This window comes from Triticum urartu, chromosome 2A (genome assembly GCF_056163025.1).
Source record: "Triticum urartu cultivar PI428250 chromosome 2A, HENAU_Tu73, whole genome shotgun sequence".
NCBI classification, from domain to species: Eukaryota; Viridiplantae; Streptophyta; class Magnoliopsida; order Poales; family Poaceae; genus Triticum; species Triticum urartu.
In genome coordinates this window covers 57,340,265-57,361,387 of record NC_141874.1, presented here as the reverse complement: position 1 = coordinate 57,361,387, position 21,123 = coordinate 57,340,265, and the positions used below count along the sequence as shown (strand labels likewise).

Below are 21,123 nucleotides of genomic sequence, written 5' to 3'. Positions count from 1 at the left end.
GATATTCCATTAATCTCTCACAAGAGCCAACTAAGAAATAAACAAGATGCAAAAGGCTCAACGCATGACACACACGTACATGATGTGCAAACCAACACACACATACTTGATTGCTCAAGATAATCAAGTTGGAAGCACAACATATACAAACACATGCAAGGAACAAAGCCAAACATGCAAAGGGGCAAGTAACTTTCAATGTAAACAATTTAAGCACGAGTTACCGCAAAGAGGAACATTGGATATAAGATAGAAACTTGATAATCCAAATGACTTGGCTTGAGACAATAAGAATGATGAAGTCCCCTTAATTCTTCATAATGTAGCCAAGTCTCCAATGACCTCCAACATCACCTATTGATCAAGTTTGAGCTTGTTGGTCCCCAACAAAGTTGGGTCCTAAGAGGTTAGTCACAATAGGCTTGGCTACCCAAATGGTTCTTTGCTTCAAATCACTTTGAGTACCAAGAAACTTGGCAACCACATTGCCAACCTTATCCTTCCCAAAAGAATAGACATCATCAATAATAATTGGGTTGGATAAGTTACCACTAGTGCATGAAGAAGCGAGGTGACCTTTCTCGCGACATAGGTAGCAACGTCTACTCTTCACTTTCTTCTCACTTGATTTCTCAACTTGAGAAGCATAAGCTTGAGTCTTCCTGGGAAGAGGCTTTTCTTCAACTTGAGGTTGAGAATGAGAGTGAACTTGTGGCCGCTTCCCTTGTTGCTTGTCACTAATGGGCTTCTTCTTCAATGGGCAAGATCTAACATGATGCCCTTCTACTTTGCACTTGAAGCAAACAATCTTGGCCGAATTCTTGACTTGTTCTTGGCCCTTCTTTTTGTTCACCTTGGACTTCTTATTCTTGTTGGAGTTGAATCCAAGTCCACCTTTGTTATTGGGGGATTTTTGCACAGTCAAGATATTGTTGAGTGTGAATTTCCCTTCATGACTCTTTTCCAAGTCTTTCTTCAAAGAAGTGACTTGGGCCTTGAGCTCTTTGATTTCCTCTACATGGTTAGTCTCAACACAAGTACTAGAGGAAGTATAAGCTTCATCGTTAGAGCAACAAGGCAAGGAAAGCAATTCATCACAAGATGTACCAACATTATGCATGGATGAATCGCGAGGACTAGCACAAGGCAATATAGCATTTTGAATAAAAGTAGTGCTAGTATCCACATGAGGCTCACTAGATGTTACCTTAGCAAGCATGGCCTCATGAGCTAACTTTAGCACATTATGGGATACTAGAAGATCATCATGAGAGCTTGTGAGCTTTACATGATTTTCTTCCAACGTCCCATAATTGCTAGATAGCAACTCAAGTTGAGCCCTTAGCTCAACATTCTCCTTCAAAATGGATGCTTCACAAGAGATAGAGTTAGTACCACAAGCATCATCATTAACAACAAGAGGAGAGGACACCTTGGAAAGCTCTTTTGAATACGGAGCTTTAAGTTGAGCATGAGACTCGGTGAGTTTGATGAGCTCACTCTTAATGACCCTTGAGCCATTTTCGAGGTGCTCAAAGTCCCCAAGGAGTTTAGTATGTGAAACTTCAAGCTCCTCATTTTTAATTTCAAAATCATTGGCCACCTCAAGAGCTCTATCACGAGATTCCCTCACTCTAGATAATTCTAGAGCAAAAGTCTCCTCAAGAGATTCCTTGGTGGTTTGTTCAAGTTCGAGAGCTTGGGAGAGGTCCGTGATCTCATTAGCGTAATCACGCTCATGACCTTCCATTTTATCAATGGTGACCTCATGCTCCTCAAGACAAGATTCCAACTCATCAATATATTTCTTGCCCTCAATGGCAATGGACATGATTTCCATGAAGTTGGAACGAGCAATTTTATTTTTATTAAGAGCTTTAAAAACCATTTCCCCCTTAATTTTTAAGGAGGCAACATTATCATTCTCTTCATCATTATCCTTATCATCATTAGCATCAACATCATCATCAAGAGACATATTGGGTTTCAAAGTAGGAGATACCTTTGAAGCCTTAGCCATAAGGCAAAAAGCAATAGATGATGATGTAGGATCCCTTGAAGCACCACTTAAAACCACATCTTGTTCCATTGAGTGTTGGGTTTCCTCTACATTGTTAGCACCACAACTCGAGGAAATACAAGCATTTTTATCATAGCAACAAGATATAGCAAGCATATCATCATGAGATTTAGTCAAACAATTTCTACAAGATATGCACGGACTATCAACACAAGCATGTGAAACATGTATGGTGCTCGAAGTGTTAAAGTCCAAAGAAGAAGCATTGCAATAAGATAGTGATGAAGGATCATCCACAATAAGCATACTATCATCATTGCAATGACCAACACTACTCACCATATCATTACCTTGTGGCAAACCACATGTAGGTGAAGTAGAAGAAGTTGAGAAGACTATACGGCCGGATGTGGAGGGAGAACAATCATCCCCACAAAACTTGGACACGCCATATTTATCTTGAAGCTTTGTCCACAACTCATGAGCATCCCGGAACGGCATGAGTTGAAATATAACTACATTGCTCAAAGCATCGAAAAGCACATTAGAAGCTTGAGCATTGAGATAAGAGTTTTTCTCATCCTCTAAAGATAATCTTAGGGGATCCTTTGGAGGAGAAAAACCCATATCTACAATTCGCTCTAAATTTGGGTCCATGACCCTAAAGAGATTAAGCATGCGAATTACCCAAACATCAAAATTTGTGCCATCGAAACTAAGAGTGTCAGAGAATCCTAATCCCCTAGTCGACATCTTTACTCTCTAGGCGGTAAAGCCTAATAAAGAGAGACGAGGCTCTGATACCAATTGAAAGATCGTGGATGTCGCTTAGAGGGGGGGTGAATAGGCGCTTTAAAAATAATTACGGTTTAGGCTTGAACAAATGCGGAATAAACCTAGCGGTTAATTTGTCAAGCACAAAACCTACAACAACTAGGCTCACCTATGTGCACCAACAACTTATGCTAAGCAAGATAAACTACCAGGTGATAGCAAGATATATGACAAGAAACAATATGGCTATCACAAGGTAAAGCGCATAAGTAAAGAGCTCGGGTAAGAGATAACCGAGGCACGCGGAGACGATGATGTATCCCGAAGTTCACACCCTTGCGGATGCTAATCTCCGTTTGGAGCGGTGTGGAGGCACAATGCTCCCCAAGAAGCCACTAGGGCCACCGTAATCTCCTCACGCCCTCGCACAATGCAAGATGCCGTGATTTCACTAAGGGACGCTTGAGGGCGGTCACCGAACCCGTACAAATGGCAACCCTTGGGGGCGGTCACCGAACCCGTACACTTTGGCAACCCTTGGGGGCGGTCACCGGCACCCATCAAATTGCTCGGGGCGATCTCCACAACCTAATTGCAGACCCCGACGCTTGCCTGGAGCTTTACACCACAATGATTGAGCTCCGAACACCACCAACCGTCTAGGCCGCCAAGGCACCCAAGAGGAACAAGCTCTAGGGTGCCCAAACACCCAAGAGTAATACGCTTCTCAAACTTCACTTCCCCGTATCACCATGGAGAACTCAAACCGATGCACCAAATGCAATGTCAAGGGCACACGGAGTGCCCAAGTCCTTCTCTCCCAATCCCACCAAAGCAACTAATGCTAGGGAATAAAATGAGAGGAAGAACGAAAGAAGAACACGAAGAACTCCAAGATCTAGATCCAAGGGGTTCCCCTCACTTAGAGGAGAAAGTGATTGGTGGAAACGTGGATCTAGATCTCCTCTCTCTTTTCCCCCGAGAACTAGCAAGAATCATTGGAGGCATTGAGAGTTAGCAAGATCGAAGAAGGTCAACAATGGGGGAAGAACACGAGCTAAAAAGGATTAGGTTCATTGGGGAAGAAGACCCCCTTTTATAGGTGGGGAAAAATCCAACCGTTATGTTCACACCCCGCACAGAGCGGTACTACCGCTAGGGCGGAAGTACCCCTTTGAAAAACAACAGCGAGGAGGCAAAAGGCCAGAAGAACCGCCGGAGCGGTACTACCGCTCGTCCTCACGGTACTACCGCTCGACCTCACGGTACTACCGCAAATGGTAGCAGTACTAAAAAAATACATCCGGGCCTACCACCGCAAGACTTGGGACGAGTTTTTGGTCCGGAGCGGTACTACCGCTGTAGGAGCCGCGGTAGTACTGCTCTGGAGCGGTAGTAAAAAATTACATCCGCTCCAATTCGCGGTAGTACCGCTGCAGCCTTTTCAGAACACCAAGACTGCCACAACTTTTGCAAACGGACTCCGAATTCGATGAAACCAAGTTTGTTGGAAAGCTAGCGACAAGGGCTAACACAATCTTGAAAGAAGTATCAATAAGAAGCAAATTAGAAAAGGCCCATAAGAAAATGGGTGAGGACCCTTCCTCGGATAACACCGGTAAAACCTACAACACCGAAAACATCATAGAAGACCCATGCGAACTCCGGTTTCGATGAAACCAAGTTTGTTGGAAAGCTAGCGACAAGGGCTAACACAATCTTGAAAGAAATAACAATAAGAAGCAAATTAGAAAAGGCCCATAAGAAAATGGTGAGTACCCTTCCTCGGATAAGACCGGTAAAACCTACAACACCGAAGACATCATAGAAGACGGATGCGAACTCCGTTTCCGATGAACTCAAGCTTGTCATCAAGATGACCATAAGCTCTAAGACTCACAAAGAGAACCAAAAAAGAACCAAGAAACATGATGCAAGGATGCAATGGTTTGAGCTCTCGACGAACGATACGATCAAGCTACTCACTTGAGAGCCCCCCTTGATAGTACGGCTATCGATCCTATAACCCGGTCTCCCAACTACCACCTTGAGACCGGTAAAATAGAAAACCTATCAAGGGCAAACCTTTGCCTTGCACATGATCCACTTGAGTTAGATGAAGACGATCTTGTCCTCCTCAAGATGGACCACCTTTCTTGATTGCGTTGGGTCGATGAAGACTAGATGATTGCTCCCCCATACTCCACTATGGGTGAGCCACTCTTCGGCACATCTTCACAAGTCCATTGACACCACAATGGATGGCAGCTTCAAGCACTTGATCTCTTCGTGATTCTCCACTTGAAATTGCACACGGCAATCTTGATGACGATCACCACTTGATGTCATCCTTCCCATGGGTTGTATGATATCATCCTCTTGACGCAAGCCCATGGACACGTACCTAACCCCACATAGACTCTCACATAGACCATGGGTTAGTACACAAAGTGCAATGGACAATGCTTACCATACCATGGGATCACTTGATCCGTCTCGGTACATCATCTACACCTTGTGAGTTGATCAACTTGATTCACTCTTGACTTAGTCTTGATCAACCTTGAATCTTTCCAACTCTCTTCGTTTGGATGATGTCTTGAAGGTAAACATGAATGATCACACAATCTTCTTCTTCAAGACATGCTTGCAATAAGCTCAACTCTCAAATGACCAATCTTTGGATAATTCCTTGAATAGCACCTTGGTCGACACAAACTCTCCTTGAAACCAACACATGTACTCCAAGAAAAGCCTATGGACAAAACCTTCAAATATAACTCAAGGAGACCATTAGTCCATAAAGATTGTCATCAATTACCAAAACCAAACATGGGGGCACCGCATGTTCTTTCAATCTCCCCCATTTTGGTAATTGATGACAATCACTTTCACGAGAGTTTATACAAGGAATTATGCATCACCAAGCAATGCAACAACCAATAATGCATGTGTATGAGATGCAAATGCTTAGGAACAAAACCAAAGCAAGGAGAAAACTCTGAAGACTTCTCCACAAAACTCTCTGAAACTTCTCCCCCATTGGCATCGATTGCCAAAATGGGCGAAAATCATAGAAGGCCAATATAAATTGTGTTCCTCCATAAATTGTGTATTTCTCAACAAGAGAGTGGAATGCAATACACATATCCAACGGTAATACTTGGAGGAAGACCAACTATATTGAGGCACCAAAATTGCTAAAGGAATGATATGCCACAAGGACGTAACAAAGAGAGAAACAAGGAATCAAGCAATCAAAAGATACCAATTGAAGCAAGCTATCAAAAGATACCAATTGAACCAACTAGGCCAAAGATCCTACGAGCTACATGAATAAAGGATATTATGATAAGAGCAAAGGAGTGTTCTAGAGAAACTAGAGAAGCTCCCCATGATTTGTGCACACATAAGAATTTTTGTATTTGGATACAAAGTGCACAAAATAGGATCATAGCTCCCCCAAAATCAATAGAAACTTACAACAAGTGCAAGTGAGCATATAGGAAACTAAGCCTAGTACATGTAACAAACACATGGTTGAGCAATAAGTGAAAAAGGCAACTTAAGAATGGGCTCAACCAAAATGATGTGTGTGAGTCAAGGCAATGCACTTGAGAAGACTAATGTACGGATGAGCATTAAGCATCAATAAAGTCTTGAAAAAATGAGGCAACACAGTGCAAGGCCTATCATTCCCACATACAACTAGCAAATGGGTTCACAAGCTAACTAATAAGCATATAAAGAACCTATGCTTGTGACAACCCGTGGCGAAGATAGAAGATGAAAGCCTCATCAAGACGAGGGATACCAATTAAGATGGAAAAATCCTCGTAGAGATAAGCATGAGGAAAATAATCTTCACCACACAAGAGTGCATCAAGATGCAACGAGATACGATACGCACTCAAGGCAAAAGCTTTCATGGAGCCACCAAAGAAATAACATAAGAAAGGCAAGGTGGGCGTGAAAGAAAGGATATCATCTAGAGATGTAATTTCTCTCAAGTGTATAAGGTTCTAGGTAGACGAAATCATGATGATATATATCTACAAAGAAGGATGTACACCCGAAATAGTTACAACATGAAGGAACAAGATATCCAAACGGAAGTCATACATATACCAATAAGATATTTGCTTGAGAGCATAGCACAAGGCTAGATATGGTCTTATTGCATATAAATGAATTCCAACCACACGAACATCAAAGACATCACAACTAGCAACAAGACATCATTGTTGGGATGCTTTGAGAAAGGAAACAAGTATCAAAAGAGAGAATGGATAACATGCCATGATACAACCTACGAAAGGTTGATGCAAGAAATGTGTGCATGAAGTAGATGATGATACTTGTTACCGAGATACCATTGGATGGATGTAGTAGATGCCAATTAAAGGTAGATAGTAGTTCATTAATCATCCTAGCATGACTCCAATAAGCACATGGTGACACCACCTTCCTTGTGAGTGAGCCGAGCATCCAATGCATCTCCACTTGTTCCTAGAACAGCAACACAAACAAAATGGTACCCAAACTCATTGGACCAAAGAGTTAGAGAACCAACAACACATAGGACAAACTCCACATAAATATGTGCATATAGATATGAAAATGAATTTCATGCACATCTCATCCAATTTGAGACTTGGTGGAGTTCCCCCTATATATTGGGTCAAAGAAAGAAAACATGCCAAAGAAACTACAAGAAGTAAATATGCATGCTCAAGACTTTCAAGAACCGAGACCAAAAGACAAAGAAATACCAAGCGAAGAAAAGATACCAAATGAATAAATCATCACTTGGAGGATATCCATAAAAGATACATCAAGGAATGAGATATCCATTGATACACTCAAAAAGAAAGATGTCAAACTCCCAAAAGAGAGGATGGTTCCAAACAAACCGAGCTCTCTACAAAGTTTCACGATGGCACAAGGTACCCCAAAGAAATGACTTGCCTTTCACCGACACACATTTGATAAGGATCACAAGATGAGTGTTTTAGAGAAAATAGGATAGCTCCCCCAAGACTAGTGCATTATAGAGAAATTGCATTTGAATACAAAATGCACAAGGTGGGATCACCACTTTCACTATATCTAGAAAACACTAGACAAGATCAAGAAATAAACAAGATCCACAAGTGGTATGGAAGACAAAGGGAGTTGACACAAACTAGGCAAGAGATAAAGCAAATAAAAGCAAAGGCCAATGTAAAGATGATCAATAATTTCTACCACACATACGTGAGTACCAATTGTCAAAAGACAAGAAGTATTTGGAAATAATTCCCGGTGGTAGATAACAAGGATATACGACATCATCTTCACACCAAACAAAAATAAAATTGTAACTTGTAGAGCTAACATGCCACCTAGGAACAAGATAATTTACAATATCAACTCTAGGTGACAATATCTCAAATGTACACATTTTCTAGGCTAGTAATATATACATAGCATATTACTCCCCCATAATGTGATACCAATTAAGGATAAACAAGAGGCAATTAAAGGATCCAACAAGAGATAATTAATGGACTATTTAGAATTTGAATTTCTCATGAGAAGACATACCACATAGCGACTAGATAAGCTTGCAATATAAATTCTAAGTGGTATTCCCCATGTACCCACCTTTATAGGATTGTGAAGTGCACAAAGCACATCACTCCCCCATAATGGGATATTCCATTAATCTCTCACAAGAGCCAACTAAGAAATAAACAAGATGCAAAAGGCTCAACGCATGACACACACGTACATGATGTGCAAACCAACACACACATACTTGATTGCTCAAGATAATCAAGTTGGAAGCACAACATATACAAACACATGCAAGGAACAAAGCCAAACATGCAAAGGGGCAAGTAACTTTCAATGTAAACAATTTAAGCACGAGTTACCGCAAAGAGGAACATTGGATATAAGATAGAAACTTGATAATCCAAATGACTTGGCTTGAGACAATAAGAATGATGAAGTCCCCTTAATTCTTCATAATGTAGCCAAGTCTCCAATGACCTCCAACATCACCTATTGATCAAGTTTGAGCTTGTTGGTCCCCAACAAAGTTGGGTCCTAAGAGGTTAGTCACAATAGGCTTGGCTACCCAAATGGTTCTTTGCTTCAAATCACTTTGAGTACCAAGAAACTTGGCAACCACATTGCCAACCTTATCCTTCCCAAAAGAATAGACATCATCAATAATAATTGGGTTGGATAAGTTACCACTAGTGCATGAAGAAGCGAGGTGACCTTTCTCGCGACATAGGTAGCAACGTCTACTCTTCACTTTCTTCTCACTTGATTTCTCAACTTGAGAAGCATAAGCTTGAGTCTTCCTGGGAAGAGGCTTTTCTTCAACTTGAGGTTGAGAATGAGAGTGAACTTGTGGCCGCTTCCCTTGTTGCTTGTCACTAATGGGCTTCTTCTTCAATGGGCAAGATCTAACATGATGCCCTTCTACTTTGCACTTGAAGCAAACAATCTTGGCCGAATTCTTGACTTGTTCTTGGCCCTTCTTTTTGTTCACCTTGGACTTCTTATTCTTGTTGGAGTTGAATCCAAGTCCACCTTTGTTATTGGGGGATTTTTGCACAGTCAAGATATTGTTGAGTGTGAATTTCCCTTCATGACTCTTTTCCAAGTCTTTCTTCAAAGAAGTGACTTGGGCCTTGAGCTCTTTGATTTCCTCTACATGGTTAGTCTCAACACAAGTACTAGAGGAAGTATAAGCTTCATCGTTAGAGCAACAAGGCAAGGAAAGCAATTCATCACAAGATGTACCAACATTATGCATGGATGAATCGCGAGGACTAGCACAAGGCAATATAGCATTTTGAATAAAAGTAGTGCTAGTATCCACATGAGGCTCACTAGATGTTACCTTAGCAAGCATGGCCTCATGAGCTAACTTTAGCACATTATGGGATACTAGAAGATCATCATGAGAGCTTGTGAGCTTTACATGATTTTCTTCCAACGTCCCATAATTGCTAGATAGCAACTCAAGTTGAGCCCTTAGCTCAACATTCTCCTTCAAAATGGATGCTTCACAAGAGATAGAGTTAGTACCACAAGCATCATCATTAACAACAAGAGGAGAGGACACCTTGGAAAGCTCTTTTGAATACGGAGCTTTAAGTTGAGCATGAGACTCGGTGAGTTTGATGAGCTCACTCTTAATGACCCTTGAGCCATTTTCGAGGTGCTCAAAGTCCCCAAGGAGTTTAGTATGTGAAACTTCAAGCTCCTCATTTTTAATTTCAAAATCATTGGCCACCTCAAGAGCTCTATCACGAGATTCCCTCACTCTAGATAATTCTAGAGCAAAAGTCTCCTCAAGAGATTCCTTGGTGGTTTGTTCAAGTTCGAGAGCTTGGGAGAGGTCCGTGATCTCATTAGCGTAATCACGCTCATGACCTTCCATTTTATCAATGGTGACCTCATGCTCCTCAAGACAAGATTCCAACTCATCAATATATTTCTTGCCCTCAATGGCAATGGACATGATTTCCATGAAGTTGGAACGAGCAATTTTATTTTTATTAAGAGCTTTAAAAACCATTTCCCCCTTAATTTTTAAGGAGGCAACATTATCATTCTCTTCATCATTATCCTTATCATCATTAGCATCAACATCATCATCAAGAGACATATTGGGTTTCAAAGTAGGAGATACCTTTGAAGCCTTAGCCATAAGGCAAAAAGCAATAGATGATGATGTAGGATCCCTTGAAGCACCACTTAAAACCACATCTTGTTCCATTGAGTGTTGGGTTTCCTCTACATTGTTAGCACCACAACTCGAGGAAATACAAGCATTTTTATCATAGCAACAAGATATAGCAAGCATATCATCATGAGATTTAGTCAAACAATTTCTACAAGATATGCACGGACTATCAACACAAGCATGTGAAACATGTATGGTGCTCGAAGTGTTAAAGTCCAAAGAAGAAGCATTGCAATAAGATAGTGATGAAGGATCATCCACAATAAGCATACTATCATCATTGCAATGACCAACACTACTCACCATATCATTACCTTGTGGCAAACCACATGTAGGTGAAGTAGAAGAAGTTGAGAAGACTATACGGCCGGATGTGGAGGGAGAACAATCATCCCCACAAAACTTGGACACGCCATATTTATCTTGAAGCTTTGTCCACAACTCATGAGCATCCCGGAACGGCATGAGTTGAAATATAACTACATTGCTCAAAGCATCGAAAAGCACATTAGAAGCTTGAGCATTGAGATAAGAGTTTTTCTCATCCTCTAAAGATAATCTTAGGGGATCCTTTGGAGGAGAAAAACCCATATCTACAATTCGCTCTAAATTTGGGTCCATGACCCTAAAGAGATTAAGCATGCGAATTACCCAAACATCAAAATTTGTGCCATCGAAACTAAGAGTGTCAGAGAATCCTAATCCCCTAGTCGACATCTTTACTCTCTAGGCGGTAAAGCCTAATAAAGAGAGACGAGGCTCTGATACCAATTGAAAGATCGTGGATGTCGCTTAGAGGGGGGGTGAATAGGCGCTTTAAAAATAATTACGGTTTAGGCTTGAACAAATGCGGAATAAACCTAGCGGTTAATTTGTCAAGCACAAAACCTACAACAACTAGGCTCACCTATGTGCACCAACAACTTATGCTAAGCAAGATAAACTACCAGGTGATAGCAAGATATATGACAAGAAACAATATGGCTATCACAAGGTAAAGCGCATAAGTAAAGAGCTCGGGTAAGAGATAACCGAGGCACGCGGAGACGATGATGTATCCCGAAGTTCACACCCTTGCGGATGCTAATCTCCGTTTGGAGCGGTGTGGAGGCACAATGCTCCCCAAGAAGCCACTAGGGCCACCGTAATCTCCTCACGCCCTCGCACAATGCAAGATGCCGTGATTTCACTAAGGGACGCTTGAGGGCGGTCACCGAACCCGTACAAATGGCAACCCTTGGGGGCGGTCACCGAACCCGTACACTTTGGCAACCCTTGGGGGCGGTCACCGGCACCCATCAAATTGCTCGGGGCGATCTCCACAACCTAATTGCAGACCCCGACGCTTGCCTGGAGCTTTACACCACAATGATTGAGCTCCGAACACCACCAACCGTCTAGGCCGCCAAGGCACCCAAGAGGAACAAGCTCTAGGGTGCCCAAACACCCAAGAGTAATACGCTTCTCAAACTTCACTTCCCCGTATCACCATGGAGAACTCAAACCGATGCACCAAATGCAATGTCAAGGGCACACGGAGTGCCCAAGTCCTTCTCTCCCAATCCCACCAAAGCAACTAATGCTAGGGAATAAAATGAGAGGAAGAACGAAAGAAGAACACGAAGAACTCCAAGATCTAGATCCAAGGGGTTCCCCTCACTTAGAGGAGAAAGTGATTGGTGGAAACGTGGATCTAGATCTCCTCTCTCTTTTCCCCCGAGAACTAGCAAGAATCATTGGAGGCATTGAGAGTTAGCAAGATCGAAGAAGGTCAACAATGGGGGAAGAACACGAGCTAAAAAGGATTAGGTTCATTGGGGAAGAAGACCCCCTTTTATAGGTGGGGAAAAATCCAACCGTTATGTTCACACCCCGCACAGAGCGGTACTACCGCTAGGGCGGAAGTACCCCTTTGAAAAACAACAGCGAGGAGGCAAAAGGCCAGAAGAACCGCCGGAGCGGTACTACCGCTCGTCCTCACGGTACTACCGCTCGACCTCACGGTACTACCGCAAATGGTAGCAGTACTAAAAAAATACATCCGGGCCTACCACCGCAAGACTTGGGACGAGTTTTTGGTCCGGAGCGGTACTACCGCTGTAGGAGCCGCGGTAGTACTGCTCTGGAGCGGTAGTAAAAAATTACATCCGCTCCAATTCGCGGTAGTACCGCTGCAGCCTTTTCAGAACACCAAGACTGCCACAACTTTTGCAAACGGACTCCGAATTCGATGAAACCAAGTTTGTTGGAAAGCTAGCGACAAGGGCTAACACAATCTTGAAAGAAGTATCAATAAGAAGCAAATTAGAAAAGGCCCATAAGAAAATGGTGAGGACCCTTCCTCGGATAAGACTGGTAAAACCTACAACACCGAAAACATCATAGAAGACCCATGCGAACTCCGGTTTCGATGAAACCAAGTTTGTTGGAAAGCTAGCGACAAGGGCTAACACAATCTTGAAAGAAATAACAATAAGAATCAAATTAGAAAAGGCCCATAAGAAAATGGTGAGTACTCTTCCTCGGATAAGACCGGTAAAACCTACAACACCGAAAACATCATAGAAGACGCATGCGAACTCCGTTTTCGATGAACTCAAGCTTGTCATCAAGATGACCATAAGCTCTAAGACTCATAAAGAGAATCAAAAAAGAACCAAGAAACATGATGCAAGGATGCAATGGTTTGAGCTCTCGACGAACGATACGATCAAGCTACTCACTTGAGAGCCCCCCTTGATAGTACGGCTATCGATCCTATAACCCGGTCTCCCAACTACCACCTTGAGACCGGTAAAATAGAAAACCTATCAAGGGCAAACCTTTGCCTTGCACATGATCCACTTGAGTTAGATGAAGACGATCTTGTCCTCCTCAAGATGGACCACCTTTCTTGATTGCGTTGGGTCGATGAAGACTAGATGATTGCTCCCCCATACTCCACTATGGGTGAGCCACTCTTCGGCACATCTTCACAAGTCCATTGACACCACAATGGATGGCAGCTTCAAGCACTTGATCTCTTCGTGATTCTCCACTTGAAATTGCACACGGCAATCTTGATGACGATCACCACTTGATGTCATCCTTCCCATGGGTTGTATGATATCATCCTCTTGACGCAAGCCCATGGACACGTACCTAACCCCACATAGACTCTCACATAGACCATGCGTTAGTACACAAAGTGCAATGGACAATGCTTACCATACCATGGGATCACTTGATCCGTCTCGGTACATCATCTACACTTTGTGAGTTGATCAACTTGATTCACTCTTGACTTAGTCTTGATCAACCTTGAATCTTTCCAACTCTCTTCGTTTGGATGATGTCTTGAAGGTAAACATGAATGATCACACAATCTTCTTCTTCAAGACATGCTTGCAATAAGCTCAACTCTCAAATGACCAATCTTTGGATAATTCCTTGAATAGCACCTTGGTCGACACAAACTCTCCTTGAAACCAACACATGTACTCCAAGAAAAGCCTATGGACAAAACCTTCAAATATAACTCAAGGAGACCATTAGTCCATAAAGATTGTCATCAATTACCAAAACCAAACATGGGGGCACCGCATGTTCTTTCAACGTGCCAAGTCTGACACATGCAACACCCTCCTTCGTTTCTTCCAATTTATTTTCACTCAGTTTGGTGTGCTTGTTCGGTGTGTGCAGTGTGACAATGGTGGCGAATTCCTCACCACGTCTCTCCGCGACTACTTCTCCTCCAACGGCGTTTCCTTCCGTCTCACCTGCCCTCACACCTCTCCCCAAAATGGGAAGGCCGAGCGTCACATACGCACCACCAACGACGTTGTTCGAACCTTGCTCATCCAAGCCGCCCTCCGTCCTCCCTTTTGGGTCGAGGCTCTCCATACCGCCACCACACTCCTCAACATTCGTCCCTCGCGTGCTATTCATCACTTCACCCCGCACTTCCTTTTATATGACCATCTTCGGACATTTGGCTGTCTTTGCTACCCAAACATCTCCGCCACAACCACCCACAAACTCTCTCCACGCTCCACGCGCTGCGTCTTCCTCGGCTATCCCCGCGAACAGAAAGGGTATAGATGTTTTGATCTCGCCACACGCAAAGTCATTATTTCCCGGCATGTCACGTTTGACGAATCCGTCTTTCCCTTCTCTCTTCCCACAGTTTCTGCTGCCACAAACAATCCCCCCACTGCCATAGCTGCTGCTCCGCTGCACCACGTCCCGCACCTACCACCCCCCACTCCCCCGTCGCCAGCTGGACGTCCTGCCAACAACCCTGCGCACCCACCGCGCGATCCCACGCCCATTCCCAGCCATGCACCCAATCCTCCTCCAGCTGCGGGCTGCTCCGCTGCGGGGCCCGACCGCCATGCAGCCAATCCCGCTCGCCCCAGCCATGCAGCCACTCCCGTGCCCGTAGGCCATGCAGCCACTCCCCGCGCGCGCCTCCCTGCTCCGGATCCCGCGCCCACTTCCCCCAGCCTCGCGCCTCGTACCGCATCTCCCTCGGGATCGCCCCCAGGTGGCTCCTGTTCCCCACGCTTGCCTCTCTTCCCTAGTCCCGACCCACCACGTCGCCCGCTATCCCCCCAACGCCCGCTGCCAAAACGTGCTGTTCCCATTCCACCCGTCGCCAATCCCCATCCCATGCAGACTCGTGGCAAGACCGGCTATGCCATGCCTAAGGATATTTTTGACTTACATGTCAACACCGCCACTTCTCCCATTCCCTCCTCATACCGTTCCGCTCTTCAGGACCCACATTGGCGTGCCGCGATGGTCGACGAGTATAACGCGCTAATTCGGAATGACACTTGGTCTTTGGTTCCTTGTCCTGCAGGTGTCAATGTGGTGACCGGCAAGTGGATCTTTGGCCACAAACTCCATCCTGACGGCTCTTTGGCGCGGTACAAGGCAAGATGGGTGGTGTGCGGCTTCACACAGTAGCAGGGTGTGGACTATGGGGAGACGTTTAGCCCCGTGGTCAAGCCGGCTACGATTCGGGTGGTTCTCAGCATTGCGACAGTGCACTCTTGGCCCATTCGTCAAATGGATGTCAAGAATACTTTCCTCCACGGTGATCTTTCTGAGGTGGTCTACTGCCAGCAGCCCTCCAGCTTCGCCGATCCCACTCTTCCCACGCACGTCTGTCGTCTCAACAAGTCCCTATATGGACTCAAGCAGGCACCCCACACTTGGTTCCTTCGGTTCACCAACTTTCTTCACTCCCTTGGGTTTGTCTCTTCCAAGTGCGACACCTCACTCTTCATCTTACGCCGTGGAGACTCTATCGCGTATCTGCTCCTGTACGTCGATGATATTATTCTCACTGCTAGCACCACCCCTCTGCTTCAGTCGCTCGTTCGCGCCCTCACCAGTGAGTTCTCTATGAGTGATCTCGGTGACCTTCACCACTTCCTCGGGATAAACGTTCATCGCTCCACCACCGGCCTCTTTCTTTCTCAGGAACAATATGCTCTTGAGATTCTCGATCGTGCCAAGATGCTCAACTGCAAGCCCATATCTACTCCTGTCGACACTTGCAGTAAGCTTTCTGGTGCTGCTGGTGTTCCTTATAGTGATCCGACTCACTACCGTCGCCTCGCTGGTGCGCTGCAGTATCTCACACTCACCCGCCCCGACCTCTCCTATGCCGTTCAGCAGCTTTGTCTTGTCATGCACGCTCCGATGGAGGGGCACTACTAGCTGCTCAAGCGTGTGCTACGCTACCTCCGCGGCACCACTCACTACGGGCTCCAGCTCTACCGCTCCTCTTCGCATGATCTTCTTGCTTACAGTGATGCTGATTGGGCCGGCTGCCCTGACACCCGTCGCTCCACCTCGGGGTTTTATGTGTTCCTCGGATCTAACCTCGTCTCTTGGTCCTCCAAGCGACAACACACCGTGTCTCGGTCCAGCGCCGAGGCCGAGTACCGCGCAGTTGCTAACTGTGTGGCCGAGTCCTATTGGCTTCGCCAACTTCTCACGGAGCTCCATCGCCCTCCTCGCCGGGCTACTCTTGTATACTGTGATAATGTGAGTGTAGTGTATCTCTCGTCCAACCCTGTTCAGCATCAGCGCACCAAGCACGTGGATATTGATTTGCATTTTGTCCGCAATCGTGTGGCTCTCGGCGAGGTCAAAGTGCTGCATGTCCCGACCGGATCCCAGTTCGCTGATGTCTTCACCAAGGGCTTGCCGTCGCCGCTCTTTCGTGACTTTCGCTCCAGTCTGAACGTCTTCCCTGGCGCCGTTCGGACTGCGGGCAGGGGGGGGGGGGTTGAGTTGTCACGTTACGTGTGTACCCATGTGATGTATATCTGGTCATTGTTGTAACTAGTAGTCCTAGTCTTCAGTAGGTTTCCTAGTCTAGCGCCACCTCCTGTGATCGTGCCCTGCATGTAGGGCTGCTTCCTTGTATATGTAACTGGTCTGCCCGATGGCATTGCAACACGAGATCCATATTCTAGTTGCGCCCAGGGTCCCCATTCGGGGAAAGATCAGTGACCAAGAAATCGTCGGCCTTGCCGGGCACGATGGCGGCGTGCCATGAGTGCACGTAGGCTCGAGGGGGACACGGAACAGATCGGATGGTGGGCTTGCCGCTGGAGGCAGCCTTGTAGACGAAGTACTCGAGATGGGAGTCTTTTTCTGTGCTCCGTGGGTCGGAGCTGAAGGCGAAGCAGAGGAGGACGAGGTCACTAGCGGAGGAGACGACGCGGGGCTCCGTGGCGTAACAAGCTTCGGGGCAGTGGACGCACAAGTAGGAGACGGCGGGCGGGTCGGCGAGACAAAAGGTGACCTTGAATTCATGGCCCGTGCTCGCCGTGGCCTTCGCGGTGGTGGCGTTGACGCGGTCGGCGAAGTAGGCTCTGCTGTCGAGGAGGACCCAGGAGGGGTAGCGGGATGGTTTGGCGCCGGCGGGGTCGACTGCGGGGGGGGGGGGGGGGGGGGTCTCAATCAGTGCACAATTTCGACTGAGGACCAAAATCAAAGTCGTACTAGTACATAGTCATACCTTTTCAATGGTATCTCACTTGCACGATTTGGATCAGCGGAGTAACATCTTAACCTATGGAAGACTCTGTCGGGCAGTCTTTTACCCCAAACAAAACTATGCCCAATGGTCTTTGAATGACCACTGTCAGCTGTATTGGATACTGATTTTTCAGAATTAAACTGTGTACTGTATACTCAATGCTCCCCATATCTAGTGCATGTGATAACAGCGCAAATTTAGTTCAGTTCAAGTCTTAAGATTTGGTGAGGGTGCCATTTAGATCATTTTTGCTATGGGCAATAGCTGCCATTTAGTTCAGTTCAAGTTCAGGTTTTGGTGCCATTTAGTTCAACTCAGTTTGGAGCATCAATTGGCAAGCAATTCAGTTTAGATATTTGCATATGTACTCTTGTTCAATTCGGTTTGGAGCAACAGCTGACATTCAGTTCAATCCAGATTTTTAGCATATGCACAATGTTTATCTCAACAATCGTTGAACACTCATTTATTCATAACATTCGAGCATACGCATAAATCCTTTACAATCTGTTCAGTTCTACACATGTACAGGCAGTGTTGAGCATATGTGTTATGTGTTGTGTTGAACTCGCCTCCTAGTTCTTTATATAGTTGAGGTTCGTAGCCCACCTTTGTACGTCATATATACGTGCCTATGCACGAAGAGCAATATATCGTGCAATCATAATCTCACACATGGTATCAGTTTCCTATGTATTTTTCTCGCTTCTGCCGTCGCCGTCGCCGTGCGCCTCATCACGTCGCCGCCACCGCCACCACGCCGCCGCCGCTCGTGCGCCCCTCCTGCGCCGGTTGCCGCCGCCGCCGCCGTCTTCCTCTTACCGCCGCCCGCGCAAGCCGCCGCCCCTCCGCATCGCTCGATGCCCCGCGTCGCGTCGCTCCCTCCGATCGATCCCCGCGTCGTGTCGCTCCAAGCCAGCCCAATCCCGTGATCGATCTCGCTGCGCGACGCACCTAGCCGCGCGAGCCCGACACCCGCCCGTCGTGATCCCGCCCGCTAGCCGCGATCCTACCCGCTTGCCACCAGCCTCGCGCCGCGTACCCGCCAGCCGCCAGCCCCGCACCGCATCGCCAGCCACCAGCCTCGCGTCACATCGCCACCCGGCAGCAGCTCGCGTCGCCAAATCACTGGTCGCTGCCTGCCAGCCGAATTGCTGTTGCCTTTGCTGCAAAAAAAATCTCGCGCCGTCCCAAGCCACCGCCGCCGCCAGCCGAGCCATTCGAGGTGCTGCTCCCCCCCGAGCCATTCGAGCCACCCGCGCCGTCCCGAGCCGCCGCCTGCTTGCTTCTGCCATCCCGCAACACCGCATCGCTCGCGCACTACCCACGATGGCGTCCACCGACCCGCCGCCGGCGCCCTCTGACGTGGCCTATGGGGCGGCTCCGCCGCCGATGCCCTATGGCGCGGCCCCGCCGCCGTATGGGGAGGCCGCTACCTACGGCGTGTCCGGTGTCGCCCCGCTGGCCCGTCCTGACTTGCCGCCCGGCTCGGCTCCGCTGCCCCCGCTGGCGTACGTCGCCGCCCCACCACCGGCACTCTCCGGCCAGTCCATCGTCGCCCCGCCGCTGGCACCGACTTTCCCCGTCAACCCCTTGCTGTTGCGCGGGGTGTTTGACGCGCCCGTGTACGGGGCTCCTGGGGACTGGTGGGGGTCGTCAGCAAGCCATAAGATAGAGGATCACACATGTCATGCCTGTCGTGTCGGCAAACATGTTCGCCTCCCATTTAATAACTCCACCACCATTGCTTTTTTTTCCTTTTCAGTTGATTCATAGCGATGTGTGGATCTCTCTGGTTCCTAGTAATTTGGGCTATTTATATTATCTGGTTATCCTTGATGATTATTCTCATTATGTGTGGACTTTTTCTTTAGACAGAAAGTCGGATGCACTCTTCACTTTGACGCCTTTTTACTCCTATGTCAGCACGCAGTTTGGGTGTCCCATCCTTGCTCTTCAGACTGACAATGGAAAAGAGTTCGACAACCTTGCTTTCCGCACTTTTCTGTCGCACCACGGCACAGTTTTTCGTCTCACATGCCCGTATACTTCCCAGCAGAACGGTCGAGCTGAACGCGTCCTTCGCACTCTGAACGACTGCGTTCGCACACTCCTATTCCATGCTAATGTGCTGCCTCGTTTCTGGACGGACGCACTCGACACTGCTTCTCTTCTCCTTAACCTTCGCCCTTGCCGCCCACGGTGGAACTATGCACCTCACCATTTTCTCTTCGGTATGCCCCCATCTTATGATGGCTTGCATATTTTCGGGTGCCTTTGCTATCCTAGCACTGCCGACTCCGCTCCTCACAAATTCGCACCTTGTTTTGTCGCTTGGAATTTCATCGGCTACCCCTCCAACTCCAAGGGATATCGGTTCTACGATCCCGTCTCCCACCGTGTGTTCACTTCCCAACACGTTTACTTTGATGAGTCGGGGGTACTTTGGGACGCGGGCTCCTCGACGCCTCTCCCAAGGCGCTCACGCGCCTCTCTTGGCCCGCCCCTGGCTTTGAGGTGCGCCCCCCGCATGCGGCGCCTCCTACAGCCGCGGCGCTGGCGCCCCCGGCGTTCCCGACGTTGGCGCCCGCGGCCCCCGCGCCCCCGGTGCCCGCGGCTCCTTGCGCGACCCCCTCGGTGACCGTGGCCTTGGCGGCTCCCTCGGCCCCGGCGCCCCCCCGATGCCCCCGGTGCCCGCGGCGCCCCTAGCGCCCCCGGCGCCTGTGGCCGGTCCGGTCACCCGCGCCAGTATGGGCGTTTTTTGCCCGAGCTCGCGCTACGCCTCGGGTGACTACGTTCATGCGGCGTCCACCTCTGAGCCGTCGCCGTTGCCATCATCCGTTCGTGCCGCTCTTCATGACCCGCTCTGGATGGCTGCGATGTAAGAGGAGCTTGATGCCCTGTTGCGCAACCGGACATGGCAGCTTGTTCCCCGTCCCCGGCACGCCAACGTGATTACCAGGAAGTGGGTCTTTAAACACAAGCTCCGTCCTGATGGTACCCTTGATCGCTATAAAGCACATTGGGTCGTTCGTGGCTTCTGACAGCGTGCTGGCATCGACTTCATCGAAACCTTCACTCCGGTCATCAAGCCCGACACGATACGCACGGTTCTCCACTTTGCGGTCTCCCGTGCTTGGCCGGTACACCAGGTGGACGTCTCCAACGCCTTCCTCCATGGTCACCTCGAGGAGCAGGTCTTCTACCAGCAGCCTACCGGGTTTGTTGACCCGGCGCTTCCCGACCATGTGTGCCTGCTTTCGCGGTCCTTGTACGGACTCAATTAGGCTCCACGGTGTTTCTCCACCAGCTTGGGTTCCGCTCTACCCGCTCGGATGCCTCGCTCTTCGTCTATCATCAGGGCTCTGACATGGCCTACTTGCTGCTCTATGTAGACGACATCATCCTGACGGCATGTACGGCTGGTCTCCTCAGTCAGCTTACGGCTCGTCTTCGCGCTGAGTTCTCCATCAAGGACTTGGGTCCTTTGCACTACTTCCTCGGTGTCGAGGTGGTGCGCCGTCCGGATGGCTTCTT

The 21,123-nt window shown here is 47.5% G+C and overlaps 1 pseudogene; it reads left to right on the top strand.

The window, feature by feature from the left end:
- LOC147983704 (uncharacterized) overlaps positions 1–15,494 on the top strand; it is a 39,575-nt pseudogene extending 24,081 nt beyond the window's left edge.
- The last annotated feature ends 5,629 nt before the right edge of the window (positions 15,495–21,123 follow it).